Source organism: Ranitomeya variabilis, chromosome 5, assembly GCF_051348905.1.
Source record: "Ranitomeya variabilis isolate aRanVar5 chromosome 5, aRanVar5.hap1, whole genome shotgun sequence".
Taxonomy (NCBI): domain Eukaryota; kingdom Metazoa; phylum Chordata; class Amphibia; order Anura; family Dendrobatidae; genus Ranitomeya; species Ranitomeya variabilis.
Window position 1 is genome coordinate 45689854 of NC_135236.1, and position 24507 is coordinate 45714360.

At 50.1% G+C, this 24507-nt stretch overlaps 1 protein-coding gene across 3 annotated transcripts in view; it reads right to left on the reverse strand.

The window, feature by feature from the left end:
* The window catches only part of LOC143774315 (mucin-3A-like), a 146954-nt gene that overhangs the window by 93207 nt on the left and 29240 nt on the right, over window positions 1-24507 (reverse strand). The window lies entirely within an intron of this gene.

Genomic DNA, 24507 nt, shown 5'->3' on the forward strand with positions numbered 1-24507 from the left:
ATGGGAAGCTCAGATGTTACCTCCTCCTGAGCCTCGGCAATCTCAGCCTCAACCTCGGTAGTGAGAGCCGAAACCACAACACCCTTTTGGAGGATGGGTACTGGATCCTCCCGAGGTTCTCCCCCCGAAAAATACCTGGACAGAGCATCCGCCTTAGTGTTTTTAGACCCCGGTCTGTAAGTGACCACAAAATTGAACCGCGTGAAAAACAATGCCCGGCGAGCCTGCCTGGGGGACAGACGCTTGGCTGACTCCAAATACAGCAGATTCTTATGATCGGTAATAACAGTAACCTGATGTACCGACCCCTCCAAGAAGTGTCGCAATTCCTCAAAGGCCAACTTAATAGCCTGTTGCCGATATCGTAGTTACGTTCGGCAGACGACAGTTTCTTGGAGAAATAGGCGCATGGACGCAAATCACTCAAAGATGAGCCTTGTGACAGTACCGCCCCCACTCCAACCTCAGATGCATCGACTTCCACAACAAAGGGTTTTGATACATCTGGCTGCACAAGAATGGGGGCTGAAACAAAACTGTTCTTAAGAAATTCAAATGCGCGCTCAGCAGTCTCAGGCCAAACGGAGAAATTGGTACCCTTTTTAGTCATGTCAGTTAGCGGTTTAGCAATGATGGAAAAATCCTTGATAAATTTCCTATAGTAGTTAGAAAACCCAAGGAACCGCTGAAGTGCTTTCAGGTTATCAGGACGTTCACAATGCAGCACCGCGTGCACCTTAGCGGCGTCCATTTTAAAACCAGAAGCAGACACAATATAACCCAAGAAAGGCAACTCCTGAACAAAAAATACACATTTCTCAAGTTTAGCATACAGCTTATTCTCTCTGAGAAGCTGTAACACCTGCCTGACATGATCTAAATGAGCATTACGGTCGCAAGAATATATGAGAATGTCATCTAGGTACACGATAACGAATTTCCCCAAAACATGCGAGAACACATCATTGATGAAATGTTGGAACACTGCAGGTGCGTTAGTCAACCCAAAGGGCATCACCAAATTTTCAAAATGACCCACAGGGGTATTAAAAGTCGTCTTCCACTCATCACCTTGACAGACTCTTATGAGGTTGTACGCCCCCCCTGAGGTCAAGCTTGGTAAATCACTTAGCACCCGCCACCTGGTTGAACAAATCTGGTATCAGTGGCATAGGGTATGGATCACGAACCGTAATCTGGTTCAACTCCCTGAAATCCAAACACGGGCGTAATCCGCCATCTTTCTTCTTCACGAAGAAGAACCCTGCTGCCACCGGCAAGGATGACGGCCTGATGTGCCCTTTGCTCAAGCTTTCAGCAATATAATCTTTTAACTCTTGTCTCTCCGGACCGGAGATGTTAAACATCCTTGCTTTAGGCAATTTGGCCCCTGGTTTAAACCTGATAGAACAGTCATAAGGATGATCTGGTGGCAACTCTGAACAACCCTTCTCAGAGAACACATCCACAAAATCCAGAAGTGACTCCGGAACGCTTGAAGTCACCGCTGCCACACATGTGGCCAGACAATTTTCCTGGCAGAACACGCTCCAATGAATTATGTCCTGAGTTTTCCAGTCAATTACCGGGTTGTGCATAGACAACCAAGGAAAACCCCAAACCATCTGAGCTGGAAGATTCCTGAGCACCTTACATGTACCCCGCTCGGAATGTAGAACCCCGATGTGGAGTTTCACCTCAGCCACAAATTCAGTAATCTCCCCCTGAGAGAGAGGAGCAGCATTGATGATGACCACGCGGATAGGATGAGACAGTTTTCCAATCCTAAAACCTGCTGTGCGCGCAAACTCCTCATCAATAAGATTTGTGGCTGAACCACTATCCACAAAAACAGTAATTGGCAGCTCACTGTCAGCGATAAAAACCTTAGCAGGGAGCATGCACTGAGAAACTGAAGTGGGCGAGGGCAAGGCTGCCCATGCATATCCATGATCTGTGAAGATGTCACCGCTGAGTGCTCCGCAGTGTGGGAGCTGGGAACAATCTGGATGTCAGCTTCCAAGAGAGAGGGGTCATCCAGGCAATCCTCTATATCGCATCAACAGGAGGACGCCAGCACACACAGACCTCTCTCTGCACCGACTGGTTTCCCGGGCTCTTCTTCTTCTCCCTCTCCTTCCTGGTCACATGACATAACAGGGGGGAGTTTAGCCAATACAGTTTGTTTCTCTGTAATCACATTCGGCATAGGTATAACTTCTGGCCACATGGGGGCAGTGTCTGTCACAGATTCTATGTCAATGATAACGGAACAGCCACAGCCGGCCAGCTCACTACACGCCCCCCCACTTGAAGGTTGGCAGTCCCTGTCAACGACTGACTCCAGGGCGGCGATGGCTGTGGAGGTTGTAGGACCCGGCTGTGAAAAGGGCCACACATATTGGTCTCTGTAGGACTGTCCCGGGGGCACTCCTGCAGTGGTCCTCGTGAAGCGATGGCCGGGGGACCACCACGGTGCAGGAGACTACTGTACACAAGACGAGGTGCAATCAACAAAGGATAGATTTATTGGGAGACAGGGAATGGAGGGGACAAGGAAGGTGCAAACAGGGGTTTACAATAGCAAAAGATAATGCACATGAATCAACTTGTCTATATAATCGCACAGTGCTTCAACAATCATAAACTCAGAATCTATCTCACCAGCAGCTTTACACAATAAAACATATATATATATATATATATATATATATATATATATATATATATATATATATATATATCAATGCTACTCTGCATATGATCTCCCTGGCCTTTACTACGCAGGCCACACGGCTACCGTGCTCTAACTACTGAAGCCTGCACTAGGCCCTAACTGGTGCACCACACAGGAACAGACTCACGGTGATGTTGGGGACACAGGTCCAGTCACAGGGGGGGGCCCCAGCAGTCTATACAGAGGTGCGCACGTCTTTCTGTCAGCTCTGTGAAGCGTGGTCTTCTCCTTGTTTCCGGATCCTAGGAATGCTCTTGGAAACTGCAAGTCCCTTTCTCAGTATCTTCGTGGCTTCACAACCTAGCACAGAACAGCCACTTCTGCTGCAAACCGGAACAGTCTTGCAAATTTCAGAAGTACACTCCGTCCCAGCCTGGGATCTTTCTTGTAGCAAACAGTTCTCTCTCTCTAGAAACTTCTCCTTCCACACGCAGTGCAGGCTCAACTCCTCCCCTCAAGCTAGGGCAGTTCATCTTCACAGTCTAAAGCAGGGGAAAAGCAGAACATTCCATCTCACACCAGACAAGGGGGTGCAGTCTCTTAAAGTGACAGCGTGTTCCTTACTGTGCATAACAGCACCACCCTCTTACATGCCTCCCTTCTTAATGATGGTCGTCCTCGGCCATCACAGCATCAGGGTCAAAGTGCAATGGAGGAACGTGTAATGCGGAAACAGCACCTATAGGGGAGGCAACAAAGGTGTAAAAACAGACAGAGCACACTGTTCTACATATCGGACTGGTGGAACCCCTGAATTAGACCTCTGGGATCTCCGAAGCTCTTGGCTGTCAGGCAAGGCTTGATTATCTTCCAGAGGAACACTTGTTGCAGAGGACATTGTGAGCTCTTGTCTGGTCTCATCCTCACATGGCGGTACTGGTACATCCATGGGATTACCGTTTCTGGGCGGCTGAGGACCCCCTACTGTGTCAGGGACGGTCCTCCACTCCTCATCGATTTGGCCATCAGGCATGACAGATTCAGGAAGTGGAGTGGCGCCTTCAGGCGACAATGGCGTAGAACAGACCTCAGACCGGCAAGGCCGCAGCATATTTCTGTGAAGTACTCTAGGGGCGGATGCCCCATTCTCAATCTGTACCTTGTAGACAGGGCCATTAGCATACACTCTCTCGATAACCTTGTATGGCTGTACTTCCCATCTCTCACTTAGTTTTCCCTTGGGGCATTTCTCTGACCAACACTCGGTCTCCAGGTTGGAGCGGTAACTCTTGAGTCGGTTTGCGGGCCGTATGTTCTTTTTCTTCCAGTTGCTGACCCGCCAACCGCCGTATCGTTTGCAAACGTTGTCGATGCTCTTTCACCCATGAGGTGACATTTCGCTCCATCAGCTCCTCTGGCTGTTCCAGATTCAGCTCAATGATCTCTCGTCCAGCTCTTCCAAACAACAGTAGATAGGGGGTGTAACCCGTGGTGGAGTGGACCCGATTGTTGTAGGTCCAGACCTATTCCAGCAGATAGTCTGGCCAACACACCTTCTTATCCTCTTCCAATGTTCTCAGCATCTGAAGCAAGGTTCTGTTAAAGCGTTCGCAAGCTCCATTGCCTTGAGGATGATAAGGGGTGGTCCGGGACCGCTCGATGCCATACATGCGATACAATTCTTCCATCACCTTGCCTTGGAAACACGCGCCTTGGTCGGAGTGGATGCGCTTTGGGCACCCATACGCCCGGATGAAGTCTTGGCAGATGGCTCGCGCCGCCGATTCCGCAGTCTGGTCTCTAGTCGGGGTTACTACTGCGAACTTAGAAAAATGATCGGTCATCACCAAACAATATTGCAGCCCCCGGGCCGAGTGTCCCACGAGGAGATAGTCGATCATCAAGACTTCCAATGGCTCCTTAGTTTGTATGGTCTGGATGGGTGCCCTCTGTTCAGTACTCTTAATGAGGTCACATACTCGACACTGCCGGCAAACCTCTTCCACCACAAGCGCCAACCGAGGACAATAGACATGCCGCTGCAACCATTGGTAGGTCTTTGTGGAGCCAAAGTGCGCTCCAAATTCATGGGCTTCTTTAGCTATTTCTTGAGCCATTCTTCCTGGGATGACCACTTGCCACCTTACTTCCATATCTTTTGGCTGTTGCTTCTTACGATATAGTACTGACTCTCTCACTTCCAGTCTATCCCACTGGTGCAACACACTCCTCATTTCAGAGTCCAGATCATCTCTCTCTTGTTTGCCAGGCTTCCGCTTTTGCGTTACCCACCATTTCATCTGTCTCAGCCCTTCGTCTTCATCCTGAACGTGTCCCCATTCTTCATTGGTTCTTCCCAGGGACCAAGGTAACGTGCAGGCCTCCCTTCTTGACTGGGCCACAACCAGGCCTCGTGTTGTCCCTGTGCCCAGGGGATTCGCTGGGTCTTCGGCACTCCAGCGGTCCCCCTCAGCAACTCATTGAGGGGACCGGCCACCTTCGCGAAGTCTTTAACAAACCGACGGTAGTACCCCGCGAGTCCCAGGAAGGCCTGGAGTTCTCTCACTGTTTGAGGGACTGGCCACTTCTGGATAGCAGCCACTTTTTCTGGCGAGGGTAGAACTCCATCTTGTGACACAATGTGACCTAGGTACTCGATCTCCCTCTTGAAGAGGTGGCATTTTTTTGGCTTCAACTTCAGGTTATGAGCCCGCAATCTTCCGAGTACCTGTCCAAGCCGGGCAAGGTGGTCTTCGAAAGAGGATGAAAACACAATGATGTCATCCAGATAGATCAGGGTAGCCTCGAAATTTAAATCTCCCAAACACTTTTCCATCAGCCGTTGAAAGGTGCCTGGAGCATTGGAGAGCCCGAAGGGCATCCGGTTAAACTCGAACAGTCCCATAGGGAGGATGAAGGCAGTTTTCTCTCTGTCTTTCTCTGCCATGGCTACTTGCCAATATCCGCTTGCTAGGTCCAGGGTGGAGAAGTACTTGGCTTTCCCCAACGCTGTCAAGGATTCTTCGATGCGGGGCAACGGATACGAGTCTCGAACAGTGCAGGCATTGAGTTTTCTGTAATCTACACAGAACCGGATGGTCCCGTCCTTTTTCTTGACGAGCACCACCAGGGCTGCCCAAGGGCTCTGACTACTCTGCACCACTCCTGAATCCAGCATCTGCCTCAGTAATGTTTTCACCTCTTGGTACATCTTGGGCGGGATCTGCCGGTATCGTTCTCGAATTGGACGAGCTTCCACCGTCGGGATCTCATGCGTGATGGCTTCAGTACAGCCGAAATCTTCGGCATGACGGGCGAATGGGGAGTGATTCTTCCACAGCATAGTTTCTATCGCTTGCACACGCTCAGGGCCCATAGCCTTCACATCCACTTCCATTTGCTCAAGGATGACCCGTCCACTCCACTCCAGGGATGGTGTCTCTTCGTCTTCCGCAGCAACTGCTAGGGTCCCCCCCCCGCCTTCTTTCGGTGATAAAGACATCTCCTTCTGACTCACCACTTCACCCTTATGCAGGTACACCAGGGCCAGATCTGTCCCTCGGGGCAAGGCGACCTCCCTGGGGCTCACATTCAAAGCTCTTATGGGGACATGTCCTCGCTGGACCACAGCTATCGTACGAGCTATCATGACTTCTTGATCCCCTCCTCCGCCTACCACAGGCTGAACAACCACTTCCAACCCATCAAGGTTGCGGTGAGTCCCCACTGGAAGGTACACTATAGTTTCTTGCTCGGGAGGTAGGATTACAGGTTCTTTCCCAGGAGCCCGGATGACCCCTACAGTCTGATAAGATGGCACACTCTTCTGCGTCCCACAGACGCGGATCAGTCGTTGAAGGGCTTCTTGAGTAGGCTTATGTGGGGTAGCCTTCTTCCAATATCCAGGTCCCCGTTTGGTAAACATAATCTGATCGAGTTCACGTAGGATATTCATTCCCAGTACTACAAGCACATCTTTCTTGATAGGCTCAGGGACTAGCAGGATCCCTTTTCTCCCAACTTCTTGCCCACAGATTCGAATATTCATCCACACGACCCCTGTGACCGGGATCGGTTGTTGGTTGGCAGCAAACAACCGGATCAATGTCTCTTTTTCTGGCTTGGCCAGGTCCTGGAAATGCTGCTTGAAGTACGCTTCTGGCATCGTTGTCACTTGTGATCCGGTATCTACCAGGCAATCCACTAGAACTCCCTCAAATTCAGCACGTAGAATGGGACTCCCAGCAATCAAGTGTTCGTTATGATATGGGGCGGCCTCTCTCCTCGCCTCCCCCGCAGAGTGCCGCACTACTGCGGGGGTTGGTAGTTTAACGGCGGCTTCCGCTGGCCTTGAGTATAGTTCCGACAGTCCCTAGCAAGGTGCCCCCGTCCTCCACATTCCCAGCATTGGATGCCTCCTCCTCGCCGGGGGGCACCTCGAGCCTGTCCTCGTGCCTCCGATTCCTGACAGGAGGGGGCTTGTTCCCACTGATCCCTTGTCGACCGGGTTGAAGAATGGTTGCATGAGTATGGTGGGTCAGGCTTTCGTAGTTCCCCCACTCTTCGCTCCATCTGGGTCAGTTTCTCTTGCACGTTAACCAGGGACCGCTGCAAGTCTTGCACTACCTGGACCAGCACCTCTTGATGGTTTGGGTCCCCTCTGGAATTGGCGCCCTGGACACGCATCACCCCAGACGCATAGCTCTCTTCTTTACTGCGGGCCACTGTTTCTGCCAGGATTTGACGAAACGTAAGGGCCGGATCTGCCCGGACCCGTTCTGACAGTGCTTGCCTCAAGGATGTGCTGTGTAGTCCCAAAATGAATTGCTCCCGGAGTATCCGGTCTTTAGAGCCCATGCTGCCAAATCCATCTGCCTCCTTTCTCTGCACCTCTTCAAACACTCCTTGCAGTACTGTTGCATACTGAGAAATTCCTTCTTCTTCCCGCTGCAGCCTAGAGAAAAATTTGGCGCAAAGGTGTCCCGCGCTAGCAGTCTCGCCGTAGATCTCTTCCAGGAACTTCACTAGCTCCTTCAGGGTACTGCGGGTGAGTTCTGGTTGTAGGCAGACGTTTGTGCGGGCTTCCCCCTCTAGGGCAGTTAAAGCAATGTTCACTTCAAGGTCTGGGCTTATGTTATAAATCTTCAGGGTGCATTGCAGCCGGGACACCCAGTCGGACAGTGGCATATTCTTGCCATCAAATTTTGGGAGCACACTAAATATGGTGCCCATAGGGAGTGTCCTTGCAGGGGTTCCACCAATGCCCACAGCATCTCCATTAACATTAACATTCCCGCCATTTCTGTCTGCTGCCTCCATCTTGGTGACAGCACCCTGCTCGCAGCGCCACTTGAAGCGATGGCCGGGGGACCACCACGGTGCAGGAGACTACTGTACACAAGACGAGGTGCAATCAACAAAGGATAGATTTATTGGGAGACAGGGAATGGAGGGGACAAGGAAGGTGCAAACAGGGGTTTACAATAGCAAAAGATAATGCACATGAATCAACTTGTCTATATAATCGCACAGTGCTTCAACAATCATAAACTCAGAATCTATCTCACCAGCAGCTTTACACAATAAAACATATATATATATATATATCAATGCTACTCTGCATATGATCTCCCTGGCCTTTACTACGCAGGCCACACGGCTACCGTGCTCTAACTACTGAAGCCTGCACTAGGCCCTAACTGGTGCACCACACAGGAACAGACTCACGGTGATGTTGGGGACACAGGTCCAGTCCCAGGGGGGGCCCCAGCAGTCTATACAGAGGTGCGCACGTCTTTCTGTCAGCTCTGTGAAGCGTGGTCTTCTCCTTGTTTCCGGATCCTAGGAATGCTCTTGGAAACTGCAAGTCCCTTTCTCAGTATCTTCGTGGCTTCACAACCTAGCACAGAACAGCCACTTCTGCTGCAAACCGGAACAGTCTTGCAAATTTCAGAAGTACACTCCGTCCCAGCCTGGGATCTTTCTTGTAGCAAACAGTTCTCTCTCTCTAGAAACTTCTCCTTCCACACGAAGTGCAGGCTCAACTCCTCCCCTCAAGCTAGGGCAGTTCATCTTCACAGTCTAAAGCAGGGGAAAAGCAGAACATTCCATCTCACACCAGACAAGGGGGTGCAGTCTCTTAAAGTGACAGCGTGTTCCTTACTGTGCATAACAGCACCACCCTCTTACATGCCTCCCTTCTTAATGATGGTCGTCCTCGGCCATCACAGCATCAGGGTCAAAGTGCAATGGAGGAACGTGTAATGTGGAAACAGCACCTATAGGGGAGGCAACAAAGGTGTAAAAACAGACAGAGCACACTGTTCTACATATCGGACTGGTGGAACCCTTGAATTAGACCTCTGGGATCTCCGAAGCTCTTGGCTGTCAGGCAAGGCTTGACTATCTTCCAGAGGAACACTTGTTGCAGAGGACATTGTGAGCTCTTGTCTGGTCTCATCCTCACATGGCGGTACTGGTACATCCATGGGATTACCGTTTCTGGGCGGCTGATGACCCCCTACTGTGTCAGGGACGGTCCACCACTCCTCATCGATTTGGCCATCAGGCATGACAGATTCAGGAAGTGGAGTGGCGCCTTCAGGCGACAATGGCGTAGAACAGACCTCAGACCGGCAAGGCCGCAGCATATTTCTGTGAAGTACTCTAGGGGCGGATGCCCCATTCTCAATCTGTACCTTGTAGACAGGGCCATTAGCATACACTCTCTCGATAACCTTGTATGGCTGTACTTCCCATCTCTCACTTAGTTTTCCCTTGGGGCGTTTCTCTCTGACCAACACTCGGTCTCCAGGTTGGAGCGGTAACTCTTGAGTCGGTTTGCGGGCCGTATGTTCTTTTTCTTCCAGTTGCTGACCCGCCAACCGCCGTATCGTTTGCAAACGTTGTCGATGCTCTTTCACCCATGAGGTGACATTTCGCTCCATCAGCTCCTCTGGCTGTTCCAGATTCAGCTCAATGATCTCTCGTCCAGCTCTTCCAAACAACAGTAGATAGGGGGTGTAACCCGTGGTGGAGTGGACCCGATTGTTGTAGGTCCAGACCTATTCCGGCAGATAGTCTGGCCAACACACCTTCTTATCCTCTTCCAATGTTCTCAGCATCTGAAGCAAGGTTCTGTTAAAGCGTTCGCAAGCTCCATTGCCTTGAGGATGATAAGGGGTGGTCCGGGACCGCTCGATGCCATACATGCGATACAATTCTTCCATCACCTTGCCTTGGAAACACGCGCCTTGGTCGGAGTGGATGCGCTTTGGGCACCCATACGCCCAGATGAAGTCTTGGCAGATGGCTCGCGCCGCCGATTCCGCAGTCTGGTCTCTAGTCGGGGTTACTACTGCGAACTTAGAAAAATGATCGGTCATCACCAAACAATATTGCAGCCCCCGGGCCGAGTGTCCCACGAGGAGATAGTCGATCATCAAGACTTCCAATGGCTCCTTAGTTTGTATGGTCTGGATGGGTGCCCTCTGTTCAGTACTCTTAATGAGGTCACATACTCGACACTGCCGGCAAACCTCTTCCACCACAAGCTCCAACCGAGGACAATAGACATGCCGCTGCAACCATTGGTAGGTCTTTGTGGAGCCAAAGTGCGCTCCAAATTCATGGGCTTCTTTAGCTATTTCTTGAGCCATTCTTCCTGGGATGACCACTTGCCACCGTACTTCCATATCTTTTGGCTGTTGCTTCTTATGATATAGTACTGACTCTCTCACTTCCAGTCTATCCCACTGGTGCAACACACTCCTCATTTCAGAGTCCAGATCATCTCTCTCTTGTTTGCCAGGCTTCCGCTTTTGCGTTACCCACCATTTCATCTGTCTCAGCCCTTCGTCTTCATCCTGAACGTGTCCCCATTCTTCATTGGTTCTTCCCAGGGACCGAGGTAACGCGCAGGCCTCCCTTCTTGACTGGGCCACAACCATCGGGGGCTTGAACTTATTAAAGTCTGGGGTTTCCTCCTCTTCAAGTTGTTCATCAAGATCCCCCACTGGAGTCTCCACAGGCACTCTGGACAGCCCATCCGCATTTGCGTTTTCAGTAGCAGAGCGATAGCGGATAGTAAAGTCGAACTTGGCCAGGTGAGCCATCCACCGTTGTTCTAAGGCCCCCAGTTTAGCATTCTCAAGGTGGGCCAGGGGATTATTGTCTGTTCGAACTTGAATTTTTGAACCTGTCAGGAAGCCTGCAAACTTTTCTGTCATGGCCCATACCAGAGCCAGGAGCTCTAACTGGAAGGAGCTGTAATTGTGAGGGTTTCTTTCGATGACTCTCTTATGTCCATCCTGTACCTGAGAAAGTACTGCACCGAGTCCATGTAGGCTACCATCGGTGTACAACAGGAACGGTTGATCGAAGTCTGCGTAGGCCAAAATCGGGGCCGAAGTAAGGGCATTCTTTATAGCCTGGAAGGCCTCGTGTTGTCCCTGTGCCCAGGTGATTCGCTGGGTCTTCGGCACTCCAGCGGTCCCCCTCAGCAACTCATTGAGGGGACCGGCCACCTTTGCGAAGTCTTTAACAAACCGACGGTAGTACCCTGCGAGTCCCAGGAAGGCCTGGAGTTCTCTCACTGTTTGAGGGACTGGCCACTTCTGGATAGCAGCCACTTTTTCTGGCGAGGGTAGAACTCCATCTTGTGACACAATGTGACCTAGGTACTCGATCTCCCTCTTGAAGAGGTGGCATTTCTTTGGCTTCAACTTCAGGTTATGAGCCCGCAATCTTCCGAGTACCTGTCCAAGCCGGGCAAGGTGGTCTTCGAAAGAGGATGAAAACACAATGATGTCATCCAGATAGATCAGGGTAGCCTCGAAATTTAAATCTCCCAAACACTTTTCCATCAGCCGTTGAAAGGTGCCTGGAGCATTGGAGAGCCCAAAGGGCATCCGGTTAAACTCGAACAGTCCCATAGGGAGGATGAAGGCAGTTTTCTCTCTGTCTTTCTCTGCCACGGCTACTTGCCAATATCTGCTTGCTAGGTCCAGGGTGGAGAAGTACTTGGCTTTCCCCAACGCTGTCAAGGATTCTTCGATGCGGGGCAACGGATACGAGTCTCGAACAGTGCAGGCATTGAGTTTTCTGTAATCTACACAGAACCGGATGGTCCCGTCCTTTTTCTTGACGAGCACCACCGGGGCTGCCCAAGGGCTCTGACTACTCTGCACCACTCCTGAATCCAGCATCTGCCTCAGTAATGTTTTCACCTCTTGGTACATCTTGGGCGGGATCTGCCGTTATCGTTCTCGAATTGGACGAGCTTCCCCAGTCGGGATCTCATGCGTGATGGCTTCAGTACAGCCGAAATCTTCGGCATGACGGGCGAATGCAGCCTGATTCTTCCACAGCATAGTTTCTATTGCTTGCACACGCTCAGGGCCCATAGCCTTCACATCCACTTCCATTTGCTCAAGGATGACCCGTCCACTCCACTCCGGGGATGGTGTCTCTTCGTCTTCCGCAGCAACTGCTAGGGTCCACCCCACGCCTTCTTTCGGTGATAAAGACATCTCCTTCTGACTCACCACTTCACCCTTATGCAGGTACACCAGGGCCAGATCTGTCCCTCGGGGCAAGGCGACCTCCCTGGGGCTCACATTCAAAGCTCTTATGGGGACATGTCCTCGCTGGACCACAGCTATCGTACGAGCTACCATGACTTCTTGATCCCCTCCTCCGCCTACCACAGGCTGAACAACCACTTCCAACCCATCAAGGTTGCGGTGAGTCCCCACTGGAAGGTACACTATAGTTTCTTGCTCGGGAGGTAGGATTACAGGTTCTTTCCCAGGAGCCCGGATGACCCCTACCGTCTGATAAGATGGCACACTCTTCTGCGTCCCACAGACGCGGATCAGTCGTTGAAGGGCTTCTTGAGTAGGCTTATGTGGGGTAGCCTTCTTCCAATATCCAGGTCTCCATTTGGTAAACATAATCTGATCGAGTTCACGTAGGATATTCATTCCCAGTACTACAGGCACATCTTTCTTGATAGGCTCAGGGACTAGCAGGATCCCTTTTCTCCCAACTTCTTGCCCACAGATTCGAATATTCATCCACACGACCCCTGTGACCGGGATCGGTTGTTGGTTGGCAGCAAACAACTGGATCAATGTCTCTTTTTCTGGCTTGGCCAGGTCCTGGAAATGCTGCTTGAAGTACGCTTCTGGCATCGTTGTCACTTGTGATCCGGTATCTACCAGGTAATCCATTAGAACTCCCTCAAATTCAGCATGTAGAATGGGACTCCCAGCAATCAAGTGTTCGTTATGATATGGGGCGGCCTCTCTCCTCGCCTCCCCCGCAGAGTGCCGCACTACTGCGGGGGTTGGTAGTTTAACGGCGGCTTCCGCTGGCCTTGAGTATAGTTCCGACAGTCCCTAGCAAGGTGCCTCCGTCCTCCACATTCCCAGCATTGGATGCCTCCTCCTCGCCGGGGGGCACCTCGAGCCTGTCCTTGTGCCTCCGATTCCTGACAGGAGGGGGCTTGTTCCCACTGATCTCTTGTCGATCGGGTTGAAGAATGGTTGCATGAGTATGGTGGGTCAGACTTTCGTAGTTCCCCCACTCTTCGCTCCATCTGGGTCAGTTTCTCTTGCACGTTAACCAGGGACCGCTGCAAGTCTTGCACTACCTGGACCAGCACCTCTTGATGGTTTGGGTCCCCTCTGGAATTGGCGCCCTGGACACGCATCACCCCAGACGCATAGCTCTCTTCTTTACTGCGGGCCACTGTTTCCGCCAGGATTTGACGAAACGTAAGGGCCGGATCTGCCCGGACCCGTTCTGACAGTGCTTGCCTCAAGGATGTGCTGTGTAGTCCCAAAATGAATTGCTCCCGGAGTATTCGGTCTTTAGAGCCCATGCTGCCAAATCCATCTGCCTCCTTTCTCTGCACCTCTTCAAACACTTCTTGCAGTACTGTTGCATACTGAGAAATTCCTTCTTCTTCCCGCTGCAGCCTAGAGAAAAATTTGGCGCGAAGGTGTCCCGCACCAGCAGTCTCGCCGTAGATCTCTTCCAGGAACTTCACTAGCTCCTTCAGGGTACTGCGGGTGAGTTCTGGTTGTAGGCAGACGTTTGTGCGGGCTTCCCCCTCTATGGCAGTTAAAGCAATGTTCACTTCAAGGTCTGGGCTTATGTTTTAAATCTTCAGGGTGCATTGCAGCCGGGACACCCATTCGGACAGTGGCATATTCTTGCCGTCAAATTTTGGGAGCACACTAAATATGGTGCCCATAGGGAGTGTCCTTGCAGGGGTTCCACCAATGCCCACAGCATCTCCATTAACATTAACATTCCCGCCATTTCTGTCTGCTGCCTCCATCTTGCTGACAGCACCCTGCTCGCAGCGCCACTTGAAGCGATGGCCGGGGGACCACCACGGTGCAGGAGACTACTGTACACAAGACGAGGTGCAATCAACAAAGGATAGATTTATTGGGAGACAGGGAATGGAGGGGACAAGGAAGGTGCAAACAGGGGTTTACAATAGCAAAAGATAATGCACATGAATCAACTTGTCTATATAATCGCACAGTGCTTCAACAATCATAAACTCAGAATCTATCTCACCAGCAGCTTTACACAATAAAACATATATATATACACTCACTGGCCACTTTATTAGGTACACCTGTCCAACTTCTTGTTAACACTTAATTTCTAATCAGCCAATCACATGGCGGCAACTCAGTGCATTTAGGCATGTAGACATGGTCAAGACAATCTCCTGCAGTTCAAACCGAGCATCAGTATGGGGAAGAAAGGTGATTTGAGTGCCTTTGAACGTGGCATGGTTGTTGGTGCCAGAAGGGCTGGTCTGAGTATTTCAGAAACTGCTGATCTACTGGGATTTTCACGCACAACCATCTCTAGGGTTTACAGAGAATGGTCCGAAAAAGAAAAAAAATCCAGTGAGCGGCAGTTCTGTGGGCGGAAATGCCTTGTTGATGCCAGAGGTCAGAGGAGAATGGGCAGACTGGTTCGAGCTGATAGAAAGGCAACAGTGACTCAAATCGCCACCCGTTACAACCAAGGTAGGCCTAAGAACATCTCTGAACGCACAGTGCGTCGAACTTTGAGGCAGATGGGCTACAGCAGCAGAAGACCACACCGGGTACCACTCCTTTCAGCTAAGAACAGGAAACTGAGGCTACAATTTGTACAAGCTCATCGAAATTGGACAGTAGAAGATTGGAAAAACGTTGCTTGGTCTGATGAGTCTCGATTTCTGCTGCGACATTCGGATGGTAGGGTCAGAATTTGGCGTAAACAACATGAAAGCATGGATCCATCCTGCCTTGTATGGAGCATCTTTGGGATGTGCAGCCGACAAATCTGCGGCAACTGTGTGATGCCATCATGTCAATATGGACCAAAATCTCTGAGGAATGCTTCCAGCACCTTGTTGAATCTATGCCACGAAGAATTGAGGCAGTTCTGAAGGCAAAAGGGGGTCCAACCCGTTACTAGCATGGTGTACCTAATAAAGTGGCCGGTGAGTGTATATATATCAATGCTACTCTGCATATGATCTCCCTGGCCTTTACTACGCAGGCCACACGGCTACTGTGCTCTAACTACTGAAGCCTGCACTAGGCCCTAACTGGTGCACCACACAGGAACAGACTCACGGTGATGTTGGGGACACAGGTCCAGTCCCAGGGGGGCCCCAGCAGTCTATAAAGAGGTGCGCACGTCTTTCTGTCAGCTCTGTGAAGCGTGGTCTTCTCCTTGTTTCCGGATCCTAGGAATGCTCTTGGAAACTGCAAGTCCCTTTCTCAGTATCTTCATGGCTTCACAACCTAGCACAGAACAGCCACTTCTGCTGCAAACCGGAACAGTCTTGCAAATTTCAGAAGTACACTCCGTCCCAGCCTGGGATCTTTCTTGTAGCAAACAGTTCTCTCTCTCTAGAAACTTCTCCTTCCACACGCAGTGCAGGCTCAACTCCTCCCCTCAAGCTAGGGCAGTTCATCTTCACAGTCTAAAGCAGGGGAAAAGCAGAACATTCCATCTCACACCAGACAAGGGGGTGCAGTCTCTTAAAGTGACAGCGTGTTCCTTACTGTGCATAACAGCACCACCCTCTTACACTCGCTGTCCACCTAACGGGTGCTAGTCTCTCTCCCCAATCAGTCACTCCACTCTCCGCCCCAGTCGGTAAGTCAGTCGAGGAGGTAAGGGGTTCAGACGCGTCAGTCAGGCGAGCAGGGGTAGGGATGTCTTCCACCTCTACATCCCCGGTATCGGTGTCTCCCACAGTATTAGTGACATCCGTCTCTCTAGGCATTATAGGAGGGGAGTCAGGCTGAGAACGACAGGGGTGCAACATGTTACGGTGCAGGGTGTGGAGGCTGCCGCTGTCTTCGCCTTGTACTTGGTAGACGGGGCCACCAGGGTACGGGTGTCCAATTATTCGATAGACTTCAGTCTCCCACTTGGGCCGGAGTTTTCCTTGCGGTTTCTTTATACGAACTAGGACTAGTTGACCCACACTCAGTAGGTCTTCTTGTACTGGAAGTGGCTCAGCGTGGACCTGGTCCTGGATCTGCTGTTCCACCAGCCGTTAGACAGTTTCCATCCTTTGACGGTGTGCTTGTAGCCAGGAAGGATAGGTACCACAGGTGTCTTCATCAGAGTTAGACAGGTGTAGCTCATGGATGCCTTTGCCTGGGCGGCCAAAAAGGAGGGTGTAAGGCGTGTATCCGGTGACAGAATGGACTTGATTGTTATAGGCCCACAGCAGTTCTGGGAGGAATCGAGGCCAGTCAGGCTTTTTGTCTTCTGCTAAGGATCGGATCAGTTGTAAGAGGGTCCGGTTGAAACGTTCACACGTGCCATTCCCTTGTGGATGATACGGGGTGGTCCTGGACTTCTTGATTCCATACATCTGCTGAAGTTCTTCAATGACTCGCCCTTCGAAACACGCCCCCTGATCAGAATGCAGCCGCTCCGGACACCCGTAGACCCGAACGAAGTGTTGACAGATGGCCTGTGCAGCTGATTCGGCAGTCTGATCTTTGGTAGCAACAGCGACGGCGAATTTCGTGAAGTGGTCCACCATCACCAGACAGTACTGGTAGCCACTATTCGCCGTTCCGATCAACAGATAGTCCACCATCAACAATTCGAGGGGCCTGGATGTGCTAATAGTCTGGACGGGTGCACGCTGCTCAGTAGACTTGTGGAGTTCACATGTACGACATCTTAGGCAGACGTTTTCAACCAGCTTACGGAGTCCTGGGCAAAAAATGAATTGCTGGGTCCACCGGAGGGTCTTGTCTATGCCGAAGTGGCCGTTCCTTCTGTGAGCTTCAGCCACCATCTCATGGGCTAGCTGCACCGGGACGACAATCTGCAAACATTCTTCCAGCATATGGGATAAAAGGGCCCTGCAATACAAGACTCCATCCTTCACGATCAGCCGATCCCATTGGGCAAGTAGGGCAGAGGCCCTGGTTGATAGTCGGGCTCTTACTTCGGAGGGTGGTTTCTCTTGTGTCTTCACGTACTGTTTCAGTAAGACGTGTTCAGGGTCTAGATCTTGAAGCTTGGCCCATTCTTGTTGGGACAGGGGGGACCCCACTACGGCTTCGATCCCACCTACAGCATACTGGCGGCTATCTTCTATTTGTTTAGCTAGCTGGGCAAAGTCGGGCAGTTCATCTCCCTCCAACTCTTCATCCCGGTCCCCTACCGGCGGGGATGATGTCACTCTGGAAAGGCTGTCAGCATTCTGATTCTCCGTCCCCGCTCTGTATTTAATTTTGTATTGAAATCTAGAGAGCCTTGCCATCCAGCGCTGTTCCACTGCCCCTAGTTTGGCATTTTCTAGGTGGGCAAGAGGATTGTTGTCTGTCTCGACCAGCACCTCCGCCCCTGTCAGGTAGGCAGCAAATTTCTCTGTCATAGCCCAGGTCAGGGCCAGGAGTTCCAGGCAGAAAGAGCTGTAGTTGACGGGGTTCTTTTCGGTGTCACGGAGGGATCTACTGGCATAGGCTATTACGCGTTCCTTGTTATCTTGGACTTGGGAGAGGACCGCCCTGAGACCTTGAAGGCTGGCGTCGGTGTATAACTGGAACGGCAAGGTGTAGTCTGCATATGCCAGAATAGGGGGTGATGTCAGAGCAGCTTGAAGCACCCGGAAGGATTTTTCTTGGTCGGGCCCCCAGCTGATGCGTTGTCATCTGGGACTGTTTGCGGTCCCTCGGAGAGTCTCATGCAGTGGTTCCGCAAGCCGGGCAAAGTCCTTGACAAATCGGCGGTAATAGCCCGCTAGCCCCAGGAAAGCCTGGACTTCTTTGATGGTAGTTGGCTGTGGCCACGCTTGGACAGCTGCTATCTTCTCTGGAGAGGGTTGGACACCTTCGGCCGAGATCCGGTGTCCCAGGTAATCGATCTCCTTCTGGAATAGACGGCACTTGCTGGGCTTCAACTTCAAGCCGTGTTTCTTCAAGCGCTGGAACACTTTGCCAAGCTTGTGAAGATGATCCTCGAAGGTGTCGGAGTATACCACGATGTCATCAAGGTATATCAGCGTGAATTCGAAGTTGAAATCTCCCAGACAGCGTTCCATCAGTCTCTGAAAGGTCCCTGGTGCGTTACTCAAGCCGAATGGCATCCGGTCAAACTCGTACAGGCCCATGGGAAGGATAAAGGCGGTCTTTTCTCTGTCCTTCTCACTCATGGGGACCTGCCAATATCCACTGGCCAAGTCTAGAGACGAAAAATATTTGGCCTTTTTCAGGGCGGTCAGTGACTCTTCGATCCGGGGGAGTGGATAGGAGTCCCGGATCGTGCAAGCGTTCAACTGATGGTAGTCTACGCAAAATCTCAGGGATCCATCTTTCTTTTTGACTATCACCACGGGTGCAGCCCATGGGCTCTGGCTTTCCCGCACCACTCCGGCATGTAGCATAGATTCTAAGAGGCTTTTCACCTCCTGGTATTGTTGAGGTGGTATTTGTCGGTACCTCTCGCGAATAGGGGCAGCGTCGCCCGTGGGAATCTCGTGTTGGATACTGGTCGGTGTCATGCTTTGCAAAGGAGTCTTGGTGTTCTCGCAGTAGTTTCTCCACTTGAGACACTTCCTGTTTGGTGAACTGGGACGGGTCCAGTTGCACTTTTTCCAGTAGTTTTCGCCCAATGTCTTCATCATCTGCTTGAGCATTTATGGCTGAGACAGTTACCGTCCAGCCATCTTCTGTAGACGGGGTGAATTGTAAGGGTCCCATGGGGTTCACTTCTGTGGGTAGAGCATATACTCTGGCAAGTTGCGCGCCAGCCTCAAGAGCTACACCTACGTCTGCGGTGTTGTTTAGCCTGACAGGGACTCTTCCGTTCCTCACGACGGCTAGGGTGCGGGCGACTAGTGGGTTTAGCTTACCCCCACTTGGAGCCCTCGGCTCGATTAACACTTCAACTCCTTCAAGTTGTCAGTTGGTGTTAAGAGGCAGGGAAATTACTGTCTCTTTTTCAGTGGGCAAAGTAATCCGGGTACAGCGGGGCACTTTAATGGCTGCTAGGGGTAGTTGTTCCTTTGCCATCTGTTGAAGTCCAACGGTCCGGATTATGCGTTGGAACGCCAGACGAGTCGGTTTATGTTTGGTAACTTTCTGCCAGTACTTGGGCCCTTTTCTTGTCAACAGCATAAGGTCCAGGTCTTTCAAGATATTCATTCCGATTATTACTGGGGTCTCGGAGCCGAAGCCTTCCTTGACAATGACGATTCCTCGTTTCCCTAGGTCTTGTCCGCAGGCCTTCGTATCCATCCAGGCGACTCCGGTTACTGGAATGGGTAGGTTATTAGCAGCAATTATCTTAATGGTGGTATCTGGATCACAAGCAGTCCTTGGTTTGAGGTACTTTTCATAAAACTGTTCAGAGATCGTGGTCACTTGCGACCCAGTGTCCATCAATCCTTGCACCGCAACTCCCTCCAGAATAACTTCAAGTATAGGACTACTCAAGGCCAGAGTACTCCGTTGCTGGTTCTGTTTTTCTACACCCCATTCTCTGTCCCCCCCTGCTGCTCAAACCTCAGCTGCAGGGGTGTCTAGTTTAACGGCGGCCATTGTGGTGAGACCTGGCGTGGTGGCTCTGCTTGTGGATGTAGCTGATATTCTGTTCCTCGTGGTAACTGATGGTTTGTTCGTTGAGGACAACGATTCGCCCTGTGGCGAGGGTCACCACATGACCAACACAGTCCCGCGGGACGGCTAGGTCGTATCCGCTGGTCTCTCTGTCGTTCTAGTGTTAACTGTGACACCTGTTGCTGTAAATCTGCTAAGTAAGAGAAAACAAAATCCAGCTCACCATATCGACATTCCCAAGGCTCGGAGCACGGAACCGCTGTGTCAAGGCGTAGACAAACAGGAAAAAAAAGGAGGAAGATCCAGCTCAACGATGCAGTGAAAAATCCATAACTTTATTCCACTACCAAAATAGCGTGTAAGGATAAAACATCAGCACATATAAAAACCAAGATCAACGCGTTTCTGGTGACTAAGCACCCTTAATCATGATTAAGGGTGCTTAGCCACCAGAAACGCGTTGATCTTGGTTTTTATATGTGCTGATGTTTTATCCTTACACGCTATTTTGGTAGTGGAATAAAGTTATGGATTTTTCACTGCATCGTTGAGCTGGATCTTCCTCCTTTTTTTTGCTGTAAATCTGCTACCATCTGTTTCAGCTCCTCGGTGTCACTGTTGGGCTGTTTACTGTCTAATATGGATCTGCACGCAGCGCTTTGAGTCCCCACATCCATGACGGGTCCCCTAGAACGTTCTATGGCTTCCTGCTTGACTCCAGCGAAGGTGAGAGTCAACGTCATGCGAATCAAGTCCTGTAGCGTACGGTTAAGATACTGGTCTCTCAGCCCTATAACGAATTGGTCTCTCAGTACCAGGTCACGAGGAGCTATAGTAGCCAGTTATTCCCCTTTTGCACAGACTTGTTCAAGGAGTACCTGAAGGGCATTTGCATATTGGGGAATGTCCTCCCATTCAAGCTGTGTCCGTCTGAAGAACAGGTACCGCAGTGTTCCCTGGTACGTAGTAGGTCCATAGGTCTTTTCCAGCACCCGCACCAAATCCTCCAACACACGCTGCCCCCTGACCGTCTCCAGTCTGACTGTCGTCCATGCCTCCCCCTCTAGCGTCAGTACCGCCATTTCTGCCAAGGTCTTAGGGTCAATATTATACATTTCTCCCAGTATCCGCACTTGTTCCGCCCACTCTGGTACGGGGTAGTTTCACCCGCCAAATTTCCTGACCTGGTTTACAATGGACACCGGCGGCGGTTTCTGACTGTATACTGGGCCTGGGTGGGAATCCTGCTGGGCACAGATCCTGACGACTACGCCAGATGAAGTGGGCGAGGGCAAGGCCGCCCATGCATATCCATGATCTGTGAAGATGTCACCGCTGAGTGCTCCGCAGTGTGGGAGCTGGGAACAATCTGGATGTCAGCTTCCAAGAGAGAGGGGTCATCCAGGCAATCCTCTATATCGCATCAACAGGAGGACGCCAGCACACACAGACCTCTCTCTGCACCGACTGGTTTCCCGGGCTCTTCTTCTTCTCCCTCTCCTTCCTGGTCACATGACATAACAGGGGGGAGTTTAGCCAATACAGTTTGTTTCTCTGTAATCACATTCGGCATAGGTATAACTTCTGGCCACACGGGGGCAGTGTCTGTCACAGATTCTATGTCAATGATAACAGAACAGTCACAGCCGGCCAGCTCACTACAAAACCACCATGGAGGATATACATAAGCTCAGATTGGTCTCCTCCACACCCTCTGAGCTTAGAAGTTTTCCGCTGTTGCGTTTTTCTTAGACAGCCGAGGACAGATGTTAATAAAATGACCAGTTTTACCACAGTAAAAACAGGCTCCCTGCTTCCTGAGCTCAGGGGCTCGATGCTTCACATGTGACACCCCTGCGATTTGCATAGGCTCCGTGGGCTCACCTGCAGCAACCTCACATGAACCTAAACCCTCTCCCATAGGCAGTGTCTCATGCTCCCCCTGATGCAAACGGCGATCAATGCGGACAACCAGACTCATAGCGGAATCTAGCGAAGCAGGAGTCTCGTACATCAGAAGGGCTTTTTTAAACCTGCCAGAAACCCCATGAATAAACTGACATCGCAATGCTGGATCATTCCATTATGTATCGATCGCCCAGCGACGAAATTCAAAACAGTAATCCTCTGAAACTCGCTCCCCCTGGCGAATAGTGCATATCTTAGATTCTGCTAGAGCCATTCTGTCAGGTTCATCGTAGATTTTTTCAAGAGAGGAAAAAAAACTCTCCACAGAGTCAAATGCAGCAGATACAGATGGCAAAGAAAACGCCCATGCTTGGGGATCCCCGCTTAACAATGACAACACCAGGCTCACCTGCTGAGCCTCATTACCCGAGGAGATCGGGCGCATACAGAAATACAGTTTGCAAGCTTCATGAAAATAAACAAATTTACTGCGTTCCCCAGCAAATTTTTCAGGCAAAGGGAATTTAGGCTCAGCAACTCTTCCTGTCGCTCCAGCTTGCACATTAGATACTGCTAGTCGCTGTTGCTGTACTGCCCCCCTCAATTCAGTGACCTGTAGGGACAGCGCCTCCAACTGGCGGGTTATGGAAGTCATGGGATCCATGACAAAGCACAAAAAAAGAAACCCCTTTTTTTTTCTTTTTTTTGTTGTTGGGCCGATTATAATGTCACGGGGAGACTAGGTGAGCGAGAGCTAATAACCCGGGCCCCTGCAATTTTCCTCAGACGAGGGAAATCCTGACTGACCCTCTACCTGGAGTTTACACTGATGGTGTGCATGTCCAGGCCTCGAACCTCACCCTGTCTCCTGTTTCAACCCTAGGCTGAAACCTCCACCCACCACCCAGTGAAGAGTTAATACACAAATACCCACAGTTAGCACAGACAAGGATAAAGGAAAATATACACCACGCCGCAGTCACTCAGGAATACACTATAAATGTGCAGGGCAAAATAAATACAAATACAAGAAGGAGTAAATAAGACAAAGGAAAATACACCACCAGCAACGAATCTCCAACAACCAGCTCTCCTCACCAGACCGAGATAACAACGCACAAGACAGAAGCTATAATCGGCAACGCCCAATGATCAGGAGAACTATTTAAAGGCAATGGGCATGGCCCAGCTTCCAATCCGAGGATTAGGTAAATTAACCCCGGAACAGCTAGACAAAATCTAGCCGACGCCAATGAGCAAATAGTGGTCAAAAGCGGAATTACCGCTGTCTGTCGAACGACCTGGTCTGAACAGCATCCGACATGACAGGAGATTGCTATCACCGCGTGCAGCCACTACTACGGGCAGCCGGGACTCTCCAGACAACACAGTACGCTGGACATCTACATCGGCAAGAGCAGCGTGGAAGGAGCAACTCTCATCTATCCACTATCAGTGTTCTGCTCAAAGTAACTAGTGGCGTACATGCATCGGATTTCCGACCTGGTTTAATCCGATTGCAGTACGCCTCATTACCCTCCTTTTTAGTGAAGCTTTGCCACCGGCCGGGGCCGCTTCTAGCATCATGACTGTTATCACCAGTTTTTTCTTCTTATAATACTTTTTTTTTTTTCTTTTTTGCATGCAATAGTTTTTAAAGGATATTGTTGTTTCATAGAAATACTCCTTTTTGTGCTATTACTCTTAAACTAGTGCGTGGCATTCAGTATCTTTGTCCTCTTTCTAGCTGTTACACATTGCTATAGACAGATACAGCGTTACTATAGTCCTTTTATATACAAATAAGGGGCTGTTGGTGACATTAACATAAATTCGGTTTAACTTACGGTGTTGCATAATTACCATACAAACTGTTGATTTTCTGCTTAGGAGTCTTTACTACAGTTGGAATTTATTTATTTATTTAGTTGGAATAGTGCAAGCTTATATCTGTAGATTGTCTATGTACAGGTTTATGTATTTATTGTTCTATTAAACTTACATCCACTTTATTTTTTATCTCGTTGTGCGCGAATTTATATATATATTTTTTATTACATTTTTTGACAAATAAGTGGTTATTGTCTAAATTCGCAGCAAAACGAGACCTGTGTACTCAGTGCCGCAGTAATTTTTTATAATCTCAATTATGATATTAACCTGAGGGGGAAGGTCTAGAAACCTGACTTCCAGACCAAAGCTATAAATTAGACCTGTATACAGAGAAACGTGTTCACATAATGGGGGCAGCCGAGCTGGTGTGATCCAATCTACATTCATCCTATCCTCAGGGAGCAAAAAGCAGACTACGTTAGATGATTTCTGTAAGTTTTTCTCCTGTTATTTTATACTGTTTTGCATAAGTTGTATGTCTTCTTTTTATCATATTTTTATCACTTTTTCTTACTGTAAGCACTGAACCCTTTTGTATTAAAGTATAAAACTTTAACAAGTTGAACCTTGAATGTTCTAAAAGAATCCATAGTCTAAGGTTTGTGAGACTTATGAGTGGTAGATATTATTAGTATTAATATTTTCGGGACTCATCGCCAGTGTATTCGGTGAGTGGTGGCAGCATGTATGAGCGGGTGTGTGGCCTGGGTCGATGTGTTATTTATGTTCCCATTACAGCATATGACAGAGGTTGGATGCTGGACTTAGAGTGGGTAGATAGATTAACCTTTGCAGGCACAACCCAAGTCACGTGCTGAAGGAGGGAATGTGATGAATTAGTTACACCACGGAGAAGGGATCCGTGACATGTCCCATTTTCTCTAAGCCATGCCTCTATCCAGACATCACATA